Below are 15,889 nucleotides of genomic sequence, written 5' to 3' on the forward strand. Positions count from 1 at the left end.
CTATACCTACATTGGGGATTCAGTAGCTAAATCTTGTGAGTTCTATTTTCACATCTCTAGTGTCTGTCTTCTTTCCCTTTACTCATACAACTGTAATCCTAGTTCAGTTCCTCATTCCGTCTCGCCAGGACTATTGTCTCTTCTGACGTTTAAATTAATTTTTTTGTAAAAACTTTTTGTAAAGTGTATGTCTAGGGGCAGCTAGGTGGTGCAGTGGAAAGAGCACCAGCCCTGAATTCAGGAGTACCTGAGTTCAAATGTGACCTCACACACTTTACATGTCTCAGCTATGGGACCTGGGCAAGTCACTTAACCCCAATTGCTTCAGCATAATAATAATAATTTTTAAAAATGAATCTAAAGTGTATGTCTGACTATTGTCACTTCCTAACTCAATAAACTCCAGTGACTCCCCATTACTTTTAAGATCAAACATTATTCCAATTCGTCCTTTTAGAATATCTATTTTTATAAGTTTTATAATATAAACATTTAGTACAGTACTATATGTAAGGTATAAATAAGTAAATATGCACATATTGAGGTGCAAACATTTTTTATTAATAGGAATCAATAAAATTTTACTCTGTAAGTAAAAATTGCTCCAAGATCTATAGAGTAGTTCTCAAAGTGTCCAGGGAACCCCAAGACCTCTTTAGGGGTCCAGAGGTCAAAATTATTTTCACAATAATACTAAGATGTTTTCTTTTCTAATACATTTAAGATCAATAGATATCCAGAGGTGTTCTGTAACCTGGTTCCAGAGAACTGATTGTTAAACTTTCAGTGTGAGGCTAACACTACAAATAAGGGATTGTTTTGTTTTTATTGATTGTTTCTTGAGCCTTGTTATTTGTACATATTCCCCCATCTTCACTCCAAAGCTGTTTGTTAAACATTTACTAATATACATCTAGCTAGGACCCACATAAACAAGAAGAGGGATGATTTTCAATAGTTTTTTAAGATTGTAAAGAGATCCTGAGAACAAAAAGTTTGAGAACTGTTATTGTAAAGAAACAGTGGGACTTAGGAGATTTTATCAAAGTCTGTGCTATGGGAGAAGGAGAAAGGGCAAATCATTCAGAGTTCTGGGAGAATTAAGGGACTGTAGGACTTAGAACTAAAAAGCACCCTAGTAACTAGATGAGATTCTTAACCCCAGGTTAAGAGTATTTTGTGTAAAGATATAATGGTGAGCTCATATGTAGAGAAAGGTCCACATGTAAGGAAGGCTCATTTGTGGTAAATAAACTATTACTGGGTGACTTGAAAGATGCAGAATAGATCATTTTAGCCTCTTCTCCCCAACTGTTCACCGAGGGAAACTTTCATTTCTCACAGGAAGGAAAGCAGGAGATTGGGAGAGGAGAGCCTTCCTCAGAGGAAAAGAATACCAGACTAGCAGCTTATATATTCTTTCAAATGTTGTTCATCTAAGACTTATGATCAGGTTCCATTTAACTTTTGATCACTTTGTCACTTGGGGGAAAGAGGAACCCTAAGTTATATCTAAGACTTGACTCCTTTCCTACCTAATGCCAATTCCACAATGAATACACCATACCTAATAGCAAAAAAGCCCATTTATCCAACTCAAATTGTGTTAAAAGCAATCTTACTTAGCTCCATGTCCCATACAAGTTAGATTAATACACATACATGCAATATACATATACGTATATACCATGTGTATATAATATGTGTATGTATGTGTGTATATATATATATAAATCAAATATGTGTGAATATATATGTTTGCACGCACGTGCGCACGCACACACACACACACACACACACACACACACACACACACTAAAAGATATTGAGACCATTGTTAAAACAGGATTTGTTTAAGAGACTAAGGTTCAAACTACTGATACCTCTTTATCACCACCTGAGTACAAAAACAGTCATGAGAAGCTCTTCCAGGTATTCAGTCTGACCACTGACTGATCCAAAACAATGGACACCTCAGGCAAAGGTGCTACAGTGAATCAACTGGAGGTGTCCTCAATGCTGCTTCTTGTTGAATATATTCCTTCTACTATGACTAAATGGATCTCTTTTTGTTAACTGTTGAAAGACCCACAAATGTAAGTACACAAATAAAGAGTGGCCTAGTCATGCCTAGGCCAGATTAGACCTCATTTTACAGATCAGAGGATCATAACTTTAAAGATGAAAAGGCCAACCTTCTTCGATCAAAAGAAAATGTTTGTTCAGCCTCCCCCTCAAGAATCAAGTAAACTCAAGATTTCAATTGTGCCCAACTCTTCATGACCCATTTGGGGTTTTCTTGGTAAAGATCCTGGAGTGGTTTGCCATTTCCTTCTCCAGTTCATTTTACAGATGAAGAAACTGAGGCAAATAGGGTCAAGTGACTTGACCAGGGTCAAATAGCTAATAAGTATTTGAAACCAGATGAGTCTCTCTGACTCTAGGTCTGGCACTTGATCTTGTATCATCTAGTTGCCAGGTAGAGGAACTTTTCTTTCTTTTTTTTCAAGCTTTTTATTTTCAAAGCATATGCACAGATAATTTTCCAACATTGACCCTTGCATAGCCTTGTGTTTCAGATTTTCCCCTCTTTCCCTCCACCTCTTCCCCTAGATGACAAGTAATCCAATATATGCTATACATGTTAAATACATGTTTACAAATATGTAAACATATTTGTACAAATATCTTACTACACAAGAAAGATCAGATCAAAAAGGAAAGAAAATGAATAAGAAACAAAATGCAAGCAAACAACAAAAAGAATGAGAAAGTTATTAAGTGATCCACATTCAGTTCCCACAGTCCTCTTTCTCTGGGTGTAGATGGCTCTCTTTATTGCAAGACCATTGGAACTGGCATCAATCATCTCATTGTTGGAAAGAGTCATGTGTTCATCAGAATTGATTGTCATATAATATTGATGTTGCCATGTACATTGATCTCCTGGTTCTGCTCCTTTCACTTAGCATCAGTTCATGTAATTCTCTCTAAAATTATCCTCCTGATCACTTCTCATGGAACACTAATATTCTATAGCATTCATATACCATAACTTGTTCGGCCATTCTCCAATCATTGAGCATCCACTCAGTTTCCAATTTCTCACCACAAACATTTCTGCACATGCGGGTCCTTTCCAAGAAGGGCTTTTCTAAAGAAGACCAAGATAATGCTGATAGATAAACATATACAAAAGGGCATGGGCCATTGAGTCTCAGCTTCTTCCTCACTGGCATATCATAGGGAAAGATTAGAGATAAGGGAGACAGGATGGAAGTGCATATGGCTATATATTAACTAGAAGGTAATATAAAGGAAGAGGAGATGGGAGTAAAGTACAAGCTACCTCTCCCAACAGACTGAGTAACACGTACAGAAAGATAAGCAAGACTGGAAGCAATAGAGTCATTCAGGCAGACTCAGCATAAGTTTCAATACCCTTCCCCCTACATAAAAAACCCAGAGAATTAAATGCCCCATCCCTTGTGCAAGCTGACCAGCATGAATAACATAAGGTCAAGAAAGCTATACCCAAACTACTTGCTATGTTCTCCCTGAATATCCATTCCTTGACATAGCTAAGTAACCTACTTTTGTTAATTGTTAAATAATCTGTAATTATTCCCTTTCACTGCAATCTCAAACCTGAACTACAAGACCAGCCTCATTCAAATTGGGCCTATTACAACACTAGACTCTGTGGTAGCCCAGATTGGGAAAGTGTCTTGCCCAAATATACCCAAGTAGCAAAGTCAGAATTTGTTTGTATTCAATTCTTTCTCCATTGTGCTGACATAGGGAGATATGGAAGTTAGTTTGTAAAGAATTTCAGTGAAACAACAATCCCAAGTTGGACAAAAAGGGAAAGAAAAGAAAAAAAAAAAGAAAGTCAATAGAGATTTAATCCAAGAAGGATACTTGGGTTTAAGTTGTCTGAAATCTACTATTTGTGAGAACATGGATATAGTCATTTAATTTCTGGTCCCCAGTTTGCTAATCCATAAAATGGCATCTAGGTGGTACAGTGGATTGAGTGCCGGCCCTGAAGTTGGCAGGAGCTAAGTTTTAATCTGGACTTACTAGTGTACAAGTCATTTAACCATATTTGTCTCACTTACTCTTCTGTAAAATGAATTGGAGAAGGAAATAGCAAACCACTCCAGCATCTTTGTCAAGAAACCCTAAATGTGGTCAAAGACAAGACTAATCAGCAAAACCACAACAATGAAAATAATCACATCCCCAAAGTTCATTTCAAGGGTTGTTATAAAGGCTAAAAATGCTACATAAACTTTGAAATGATGCGATTAGTGGCAGTGCAAGGTTGAGGTGTGAGAATCCCCTTCTGGTCAGCGCAGATTCAACATCAAAGAATTCATGAACCTGAAAAGTTTGACTGTTTTATTGTTGGCACTGCAAAAGCCAGCTTGGCTAGGAAGACTGACTTCTGAGAGACAAAGTCCTAGCAGAGAAATAACAAAAGGTTTATTACTGAGAAGAGAATGGCTTCACAGCAAGCAGGAGTCCTGCCAGGCAGCTATGCCAAGGAGAAAGGTTCCTTGACAACGCATAACTCTGCTTCGGACATTCTGCAAAGAAATGAGTTTAAAATTGCCTTTTTTATAAGAATGAGATTCCTTAGTGGATATCTTTGACAAAGAGAAGATCCAATTCAGTACCAATTGATCAATGATGGACAGAATCGGCTATACCCAGAAAAGGAACACTTGGAAATGAATGTGGACTACTTGCATTTTTGTTTTTCTTCCCAGGTTATTTTTATTTTCTGAATCCAATTTTTCTTGTACAACAAGAAAACTGTACAGATGTGTACACATATATTGTATTTAAGATATTCTTTAACATGTTTAATATGTATAAGACTGCCTGCCATTTAGGGAGGGGGTGGAGGGAGGGAAGGGAAAAGTTGGAACAGAAGGGATAATGTTGCAAAAATTACCCATGCATATGTTCTATCGATAAAAAGCTATAATTTAAAATTAATTAATTTTTTTAAAAAAGAATGAGATTTTTTCAATGGCATCACTGCCCCCAGGCCTAGATTTCCAGTTGAATGAGACCACTTAAGTTAGAGCTAAGTAGAAGTGGTCCTGGACTAATTTTCAGCTCAATAGAGGGTGCAGCTAATCGCCATCAAGATAAGAGAATGAAACCACTTTATCTTGACTCCCTGAGGTGGGCCTCTCCCAGAGGAGAGTATCTCGGAGTTCACCTCCATGGCTCCCCCCCCCATAGTCAGGGAGGACAGTTTCAGGGTTCCCCCTGTTGGAAACTCTATCCTTGATACAAATTCAATACTCCTAATACTCTTAATTCAATGTAGATGATGGGTATGAGAAAGTCTCTGTGGAACTGACTCAACACACAACTGGAAATATGTTCAATAGTCAGAAGGAATGTTGGCCCTGGCAGTCTTTATGTAGCAATAAACATGTAGCAGCAGATGTCAAGCAAGGAATCACTGGAAGAGTAATTTCTTTCTTTTTTTTTAAAAAATTATTATTACTATAGCTTTTATTTACAAAACATATGCATGGGTAATTTTTTAACATTGATCCTTGCAAAACCTTCCAACTTTTCCCTCCTTCCCTCCACCCTCTCCCCTAGATGGCAGGTAGTCCAATATATGTTAAATATGTTAAAGTATATGTTACATCCAATATATGTATACATATTCATAGTTATCTTGATGCACAAGAAAAATTGGATCTAGAAAGAAAGAAAAAACCTGAAGGAAAAGGAAAATGCAAGCAAACAATAACAGAAAGAGTGGAAATGCTTGGTTGTGGTCCACACTCATATAGTTCTCTCTCTGGGTATAGCTGACTCTCTTCATTATTAAACAACTGGAACTGGTTTGAATCATCTCATTGTTGAAAAGAGCCACATCCATCAGAATTGTTTATCGTATAATTTTGTTGTTGTCATGTATAATATTCTCCTGGTTCTGCTCATTTTACTCAACATCAGTTCATGTAAGTCTCTATATTCATCCTGCTGGTCATTTCTTACAGAACAATAATATTCCATAACATTTATATACCATAACTTATTCAACCATTCTCCAGTTGATGGACCTGCATTCAGTTTCCAGTTTCTTGCCACTACAAAAAGGCTGCCACAAACATTTTTGTACATGTGAGTCCCTTTCCCTTCTTTAAGAGAAAAGTAATTTCTTGATCAAGATGAGGAATTACATACCCAAGCAGCAGCAGAATAGTAATATTAACAAAGGGAGTACAAGGGATAATGCTGTAAAAAAAAATTACCTATGCATGTGTACTGTCAAAAAATGTTATAATTATAAAATTAATAAGAAAAAAATAATAAGAAGAAAAATGTGTTCTATTAATGAGGGAAAGGAAAGGGGGAACCCCATTTGTCAGCGCATAGATAATCCCATGAGGTGCAGTGTCCCCTGTAAAATGAATTTACAGGCCCGAAAACCCAGATTGATAAATAAAAGGTTTATTGTAGGAATTTGGAAGTAAAGTTCAGTTAGACACCAGGGCCAGAGGTGGCCGCTGGGCGGGCAGGGACTCCTACATGGCTGGAAGGATACCAACCATGTCTTGGCTGGAAGGGCTCCTGCAATGAGGGCATTCTGGCTCACCTCTTTTATACCCAAAAGAAGATGGGCGGTAACCCTAAGTTCTCGGCGGGCTTTTCAGTTAGCTCAGATCAGGTGAGGGCTGGGGGAAGCTGAGCTGAGAGTGGGGGCTGGGCCCAGATATTCAAAGGGTGCCTTTGACCAGGATTTGTGAATCAAGGTCAGCCATGGACAATTAGAAAGGAATCTTAAAGGGACTTCAACCCCCATCACTATATTCTATCTCATGTTAATCTGGTGCTAGTGATGAGGGCAAGGGTACCGATGAAGAGGTTAGGCAGGAATGGTTGAGATCTCCTTGTTCTCTAAGGCACAAGTTTTCAACCAAGGAATCTTGCTAAACCCAAAGGCTATGGTAAAAAAGCTTTATTTTTAAGGGAATACCAAGACAGATTCTCTTGGTGGGCATATCATTCTCAAGAGAGAAGTGATCTGCAAAGAGACATTTTTTTGAAGACCTATTTTATGCATGAGTCCAAGAATTGATATACTGTCAGACTTCTTCCAAGCGCTTATGCAAGACAATTTGGGTTTGTATATCAAAGGAGACATTTTCTGAAGACCCATTTTATGCATAAGTCTAAGAGAATCCTGTCTCCAGAGGATGCAAGACCATTTAGGTTTGTATATACATTTTGTTGGGTGATTTTACATAATTTTACAGGCCTGTCTCAGGTCAAGCAGAGTTTTACTCTCATCACTTGCAAAATAACTGAGATCTCCTAGATAAGACTTAGAAACAAGACCAATATAAATGAAATGGACTATCCTGGGCCATGGGCAAAAAGAAGCTATTGGAAGTATTATTTCTTGAAATGCCTTAGAGATTGGTTTTGTTTTATTGATGCCTATTGTTTTTACTCCTTTTTTATTTAAAAATATGTTCCTCTCCTTTCCCAGTGTGGTGCTTGTAACAAAAGTTGACAAAGAAAAATTCAGTAAATCTTATTGAGTGGCCCATTTTTTGGAGGCACCTATTTGCATATGAAAGCCATGAAACTAGGCTGAGATTTAGTAAAGACAATGGACTCTTCAACTTGGCTAGTGGAGAGAAGATAAAGAAGGAAAAGGATTATTGATTTTGCTCTTCTTTTACCTTGGTTAACTCAAATGGGCCATTTAAGTTCCCATGCTTTTATAAAGTACAAATGAGCCATTCAAAGTGTCAAAACTTTACATTTTCCCTTTCAAAAGGTGGAGTAGGGGACTCAGTTGACCAGGGGTTCTGTGATCAACGCCTCCCTTAACATTTTTTTAATACTTCATGTATGGGGCAGCTAGGTGGTGCAGTGGATAGAGCACCAGCCCTGAATTCAGGAGGACCCGAGCTCAATGTGGTCTCAGACACTTAATACTGTGTGACCCTGAGCCTTAACCCCAGCCTCAAGGGGGGAAAAAATTCATTTCTAATGGCATAGTGATATTAATATCATAGTTTTTTAGCTAGCTCTCAGTGAACATCTTTGTCTTCTACCCTTTTCTTAATTCCCAAGCTTTCCCTGTGTTTATAATTTTGCATTTATCTTATATATAGCTTTTTTTGGTATATAATTGTTTGCATATTGTCTCTTTCATTAGATTAGTAATCTCCTTGAGTATGGAGATTGTCTTTTGCTTTTTATTGTAGCTTCTGTTATGCCACAGTCTCCTTGAATTGTCCTATCTCATTCTGCACCAACCCCCAGGCTACACCACTACCCTTCCCTCTTAATCATCGGGATGTTTGATCAGGATAAATATCTTCTATCTTAGATATCTTGACTCCAGAACCCTCCCTTCTTATCAAAATGTCCAGTGCCTCCCCCCATTCTGTCATTGTTCTTCTTGATCCCAACTAATATGAATGTCTGTGCCTTCCCCAACCCTGTCAGAACTGGATTGATAGTCCTTTCCCACTCTCAGCACTCTGACTCCGCCCATGCCTCAGTCTACCCCCTGGTAGCTTAGAACCACGTGCATATATACTTCATGGGAAGCACACATTCCCTGCTGGATGCTTTGGACATCAGCCCTGGGGGCATCATGACCCAGCACAATCTCTCCCTTTCAATAAAATATTAAAACTCTCTAATCTCTATCTTGCCTCAGTTTCTCTGGCATTACACCTTTATACTTAGAACAGTGTCTGAGCTATAGTAGATGCTTAATAAATGTTTATTGTTGATTGATTATTACAAAGATCATCCTGGTATATATGGTGTAATGTCCAGGATAGCTTTTTCTGGAGTCTGGAGTCTGAGCTCGAGCACACACACAGTCAAGTTTCCTTATTTCAAATCCTCTCAGCCCTTATATATTTTAGTACAATTACATCACTACAGCACACTGATCATGTGCTAACTGTAGAACCATTACATCACCATATTAAGTATATGTGAAGTAGAGAGCCATCATCTCATTAATCACACTGAGTAAATACCCTGCTGTAAGTATCCTTGCTTCAAGTATACTTTTCTCAGAGTTCCCCAATATCTGCGGTCCGCAATGATGAGGAGAAATCTGAGGCTCTAAGCCAAGGTGGATCAACTCTTTTTCTGGTGGTCTGATTACCTCTCTCTTCTTCCCCAAAGTAACTAAGGCCAGGTCCAGATAGCGAATGAATTTGCTATCAATGTTGTATTAAAACAAGGTCTTTATTGATAGTAAAGGGATAGACAGCATTTGGCCTCTAGGAAGGTCAAGCTGCTGGCAAGGGAACGCCAGTTGGCAGGCACAAGGCAAGACTACCGAGTGCGAGGAATGCATTTTTAGAAATTCTTTTTATATATAACCAGGGTCATAAAACAAAGTTTGCACAGAGATGTTATCCAAGACAAGAATTTCTAAAATTCTATTAATTATTTGTCTCAAGTTATCTCCTTTAACCTCTCCTCAGACAATAATTTCCTGTTAATTATTTTTATCTTGGGCTATCTCTTTTTGACTTTATCACTCTACATATGGAAACTTTTTCTGTCTTTGATCTCCTTGATGTATATGCCTAAGCAATGATATCTCTGAGTCAAAAGTTAAGCTATTTTAGTCTTTGAAATATAATTTCAAATGGTTTTCAAGAGTGATTCCATCAAAGCAGAAATACTGAGGAGTATGAGTAAATCTAGAATGGCTTTTCTGTGACAATATGGGTCAAACGTCAATAAAAAAGTGAAAATATTATGTTATGATCCACACTCAGTCCCCACAGTTCTCTCCCTGGGTGCAGATGGCTCTCTTCATCACAAGACCATTGGAATTGTCCTGAATTACCTCACTGTTGAGAAGAGCTATGCTGGACAGAGTCTTTTTTAAAAATTGCCTTGATATTCTAAAACCAAAGGGTAAAATAGTCTTTGAAAGAATCTACTCATGACCTTCTGAAAGAGTTGGAAATTCCAATGAATATTGTAGCCAAATTCCAGAATTATCAGATCAAGGAGAAAATACTAAAGTAGCCAAAACGAAACAATTCAGATATCATGGAACCACAGTCAGAACTACACAGGACTTAGTAGCTTCTATATTAAATAATTTAAGGATCTGAAATATAATATTTTGGAAGGTAAAAGAAGTAAAAGGATTGTAAAGTCTGGGCTAGCTTCCCGGAGGCCTCAGGATCAGCTGGAGTCAGGATAAATTAAAGTCTGGGGGAGAAGTGAAGGAGACAGACAAAACTGCCATGAGGCTCCTGGATTCTGGAGTCCAAAATCACCAACTTTTCTCCTCCTCCTCCTGTTGCAAAGTGAAGTCTGGATTGTTTCATCCCACCCTCTAAACATTGCCTATGATTATCTGTATACATCAAACATTGAGCCAGTAACACCTGTGAGAAGAGCCATTTTTCAAAACATATGCTGATAGAGTCATTGTCAAATAGATAATTAGCCTTAAGTGCTCAGTTGTCTGATTCAAACATACCTTTTAAGGGTTTCAGCCCTTTACAGAGGATTACAACCAATAATCAACTATTCAGTAAAACTGAGTATAATCTTTCAGAGGAAAAGCTGGACATTCAATGAAATAGGGGACTTTCAAACATTCCTGATGAAAAGCCCAGAGCTAAACAGAAAATTCAATCTTCAAATACAAGATTCAAGAGAAGCATAAAAAGGTAAATAGAGAAGAAAAACATTTTATTAAATAAAATTAAACTGTTTACATGGGAAGGTGATACTTGTAACTGTTGAGAATTTTATCTTTATTAAGGCAGAAGAATATATAGACAATGTAGATATAAGTTGACTTTGATGTGATGACATGAAAAAAAATTATTGGTGCAGTGGATAGAGCACCAGACCTGAAGTCAGGAAGACCTGAGTTCAAATCTGGCCTCAGGCACTTAACACTTCCTGGTTGTGTGACCCTGGGCAAATCACTTAGTTCCAATTGCCTCAGCAAAATAATATTAATTAATTAATTAATTAAGGATTGTACTGGGAGAAGAGAAAAAGGAAGGCAAAATAGGTTAAATTACATCATATGAAGAGACACAAAAAAGCTATTACAGTAGAGGAAAAGAACGGAGGATGAACATTGTTTGAATTTACTGTTTTGGGATTTGGATCAAAGAGGAAATAACATACACTTTCAGTTGAATATAGAAAATTTATCTTACCCCATAGGGAAATAGGAGGGGAAAAGGGAAAGAAAAGGCAGGAAGTGATAGAAGGGAGAGCAGATTAAGGAAGGCAATAGTCTGAAACAAAACACTGGTGAGAACAGACATAGGATGAAATAGGACAAAAAAAGTACACAGATAGTAATCATAACTGTGAAAATTAATGGAATGAACTCTCCCATGAAATGGAAACAGAAAGCAGGAGTGGATTAAAAAGCATAAACCTACAATGTATTGTTTAGAAGAAATAGATGTGAAACACATAGAATAAAGTTAGAAGACTGGAGCAGAATCTCAGACAAAGCAAAAGCAAAAATAGATTTAATTAAAAGATAAGGAAGGAAAATACATCTTGCTAAAAAGGCACCACAGACAATGAAGTAATATCAATAATAAACATATATGCTCCAATTGGCATATCATCCAGATTCTTAGAGGAGAAATTAAGTGATTTATAGGAAGAAATAGATAGCAAAACTATACTAGTGAGGGATCTCAACCTCCCACCTCAAAATTAGATAAATCTAACCACAAAGTAAACAAGAAAGAAGTTAAGAAATTGAAGAGAATTTTAGAAAAGTTAGATATGATAGACTTTGGAGAAAACAGAATGGGGATAGAAAGGAATATACCTTTTACTCAACAGTAGATGGCACCTACATAAAAACTGACCATGACTACATAAAAACTTTATGACCATTAAGGCATAAAAACCTCAAAATCAATGTAGAGAGGTAAAAAATATTAAATGCATCTTTTTCAGATCATTATGCAAAAAAATTACATTCAATAAAGGGTCATGGATAGACTAAAAACTAATTGGAAATTAAACAATTTCAGCCTAAAGAATGAATGGGTCAGACAACAATTCATAAAAATAATCAATAATTTCATCCAAGAGAAGAGGCAACATACCAAAATATATGAGATACAGCCACAGCAGTTCTTATGGGAAATTTTATATCTCTAAATGCTTACATAAATAAAACAGAGATAGGGGAAATCAATGATTTGGTCATGCAACTAAAAAAGCTAGAAGAACAAATTTAAAATCCTCAACTCAATAAATACTAAATTAGAAATTCTGAAAATCAAAGAAGAGATTTATAACATTGAAAGTAAGAAAACTACTGAATTAATAAATATAACTACACAATAAATATAATTAGAGCTGGTTTTATGGAAAGAAAACAATAAAATAGATGAACCTTTGGTTAATTTGATTTTTAAAAGCGAATACCAAATTGCCAGTATTAAAAATTAAGAGAGTGAATTCATCACCCATGATGAAGAAATTAAAACAATAATTAGGAGATATTTTGCCTAACTTATTTGCTAATAAATCCAACAAGCTAAGTGAAATGGATAAATAATTACAAAAATATAAATTGTCCAGATAACAGAAGAGGAAATAAAATACTTAACTAATCCCATTTTAGAAAAAGAAATTGAATAATATATTAATGAATTCCCTAAGAAAAAAATCTCCAGAGGCATATGTATTTACAAATGAATTCTACCAAACATTTAAAGAACAATTAATTTCAAAATTATATTCACTATTTGACAATATACCAAGAGTCCTTCAAAGTTCTTTTTATGATACAAATATGGTGTACATATCTAAACCAGGAAGAGCCAAAACAGAAAGAAAGTCATAGACCAATCTCCCTAATAAATATTGATGCAAACATTTTAAACAAAATATTGGCAAAGGGATTATAGCAACTTAATACACTATGATCAAATGGGATGTATACCAAAAATGCAGAGCTGATTCAGTTTTAGGAAAACTATCAGCATAATTGACCAAAGTAATAACAAAACTAACAAAAATCATATTATTATCTCAATATATACAGAAAAAGTTTTTGACAAAATACATATTTCATTCCTATTAAAAACACTAGAGAGCATAGGAACAAATAGAGTTTTCCTTTAAATGAAAAGCAACATCTCTCTAAAACCATAAGTAAGCATTATACATAATAGGGATAAGCTAGAACCATTCCCAGTAAGATTAGGAGTGAAGCAAAGTTGCCTATTATCACTACTATTATTCAATATCATAGTAGAAATATTAGCTTTAGCAAAAACAGAAGAAAAAGAAGTTGAAGAAATTAGGCTAGGCAATGAGGAAATAAAATTATCATTCTTTGTAGATGATATGATGCTGTACTCAAAGATTCCTAGAGAATCAATTAAAAAACTACTTGAAACAATTAACAAATTTAGCAAAGTTACAGGATAAATAAAATAAACTTAAATAAAACATAAGCATTTCTAAATATTACCAACAAAGCCCAGTATCAAGAGATAGAAAGAGAAATAACATTTAAAATAACAGTAGACAATTCAAAATATTGGGAGTCTACCTGACAAGACAAACCCAGGAACCAATCACAACTACCTTACACAATTACAAAACCCCTCACACAAATAAAGTTAAATCTATACAATTGGAAAAATATCAATTGCTCATGGGTAGGCCAAACTAATATAATAAAAATAACAATTCTAACTAAATTGATTTATTTATTTAGTGCCCTACAAATCAAACAACCAAAATTATTTTATAGAATTACAAAAAATAATAACTAAATTCATCCGGAAGAACAAAACATAAAGAATATCAAGGGAAGAAATGGGAAAAAATGCAAGGGAAGGTGCCTAGCCATATCAAATCTAAAACTATATTACAAAATGACAATCATCAAAACTATTTGGTACTGGCTAAGAAATAGAGTAGTGAATCAGTGGAATAAGTTGTATACACAAGACACAGTAATAAATGACTACAGTAATCTACTGTTTGATAAACTCAAAAACTCCAGCTTCTGGGATAAGAACTCACTATTTGACAAAAACTGCTGGGGAAACTGGAAAATACTATGGCAGAAATTAGGCATTGACAATGTCTTCACCTATACCAAGATAAAGTCAAAATGAGTACATGATTTAGACATAAAGGTGATACTATAAGCAAATTAGGAGAGCAAAGAATACTTTTCCTGTCAGATCTATGGAGAAGGTAATGGGAGGGGATGTGGGAAAACTGGGATACTAATACACTATTGGAGTTGTGAACCGATCCAACTATTCTGGAGAAAAACTAAACATACCACTATGCATACTCAGTATAAACTGTGTATATCCAGCAATTCCACTACTAGGTCTGTATCCCAAAAAGATCATAAAACATGGAAAAGTGTTGTGTCACTGGAGCCACCTGACAGGCCTGCTGGAGATCCAACCCAGATCTGCAGAATGGATCTCCTTTTGTGAGACAAGAAACTGAGAGGCAGTTGCTGTTCTCTGACCTCTCTGACTGAGAGGCTGTTGCGTTGTCTGACCTCTCTCCTCTTCCCTCTGCCTCCAGTTTATCTCATTCCCAGTCCGCAACACCTGTGTCAGCAAAGGCTGCCCTGTAACTCCTTCAGATGCTATGATCCACAGATGTGGAGGCTCTCAGAGAATTGGCCTGTCCCTTACCAGAAAAGGACCCATACATACAAAAAATTTTATAGTAATTCTTTTTGTGGTGGCAAAGAACTGGAAATTGAGGGGATGCCTATAAATTGGGGAATGGCTAAAAAAGCTGTTGTAGATGAATATAATGGAATACTATTGTTCTATAAGAAATAATAAGCAGAAAAAAATTAAATGTATTACATACAAGTAATAGCAATATTGTGAGATGATCACAGCTATGAATGACTGCTATTCTCAGCAATAAATGAGCCAAGACAACTCTGAAGGACTTAATGATAAAAACTGCTATCCATACCCAGAGAAAGAACTAATTGTGTCTGAATACAGATTAAAGTGTAGTTTAAAATTTTTTTTGAGGGTTGCTTTTTTTTGTGGTGATGGAGATCTCTGTTTTCTTTCACAATATGACTTTTATGGAAATGATTTGTATTACTTCCTATGTGCCTTCTCAGTGGGGGAGAAGTGTTAAAGAAGATAGAAAATCTGGTACTCAAAATTTTTAAAATGTGTAAAAAATTCTTACATGTAACCAGGAGAAATAAAAATATTAAATAAAAAGAAATATTAAAACCAAAAAAAGGAAGAAATGGATGAGCAGGTAGATTTCAGAAAAACCTGGACTTACATGAATTGCTGTTGAGTGAAATGAACAGAATCAGAAAAACACAGTACACAGTGACAACAGCATTGTGCAATAATCCATTTTGATATACCTCTTCTCAATAATATAATGGTCTAAGATAATTTCAAAAGACTCATGATGGAATTAAGAAAGGCCATTTTGAGGAGGGAAGAGGGAAAGGAATTGGCTCAGAGAAACAAAAATTGAACTCAAAATCTTATAAAAGTAAATGTTGAAAACTATCTTTATGTGTAATTAGAAAAAAAACAATTAAGTGGGGGAGGGGAAACAAAACTTAGACCTTCAAAATAAAGCAGCCTTTGATTATTCATCGTCTAGATGTAAGATGATGGAGAAAATGTTAATGATGCAGGGTAAACTTAAGTGTATCTTAAACTCAGTGTATCTGAGCCTTTTCAGAGTTAAACATTTACTAGTATGATTGTGCCCACTGGTCATCCACCTGTCTTTTCCTTCTCTGTATTCTTTGCCAGCTCATCATCCATAATAAGCAACCTGGGATGCCCTTACCAGCCTCCCTCCGTCC

This window comes from Sminthopsis crassicaudata, chromosome 4 (assembly GCF_048593235.1).
Source record: "Sminthopsis crassicaudata isolate SCR6 chromosome 4, ASM4859323v1, whole genome shotgun sequence".
In the NCBI taxonomy this organism is placed as follows: Eukaryota; Metazoa; Chordata; class Mammalia; order Dasyuromorphia; family Dasyuridae; genus Sminthopsis; species Sminthopsis crassicaudata.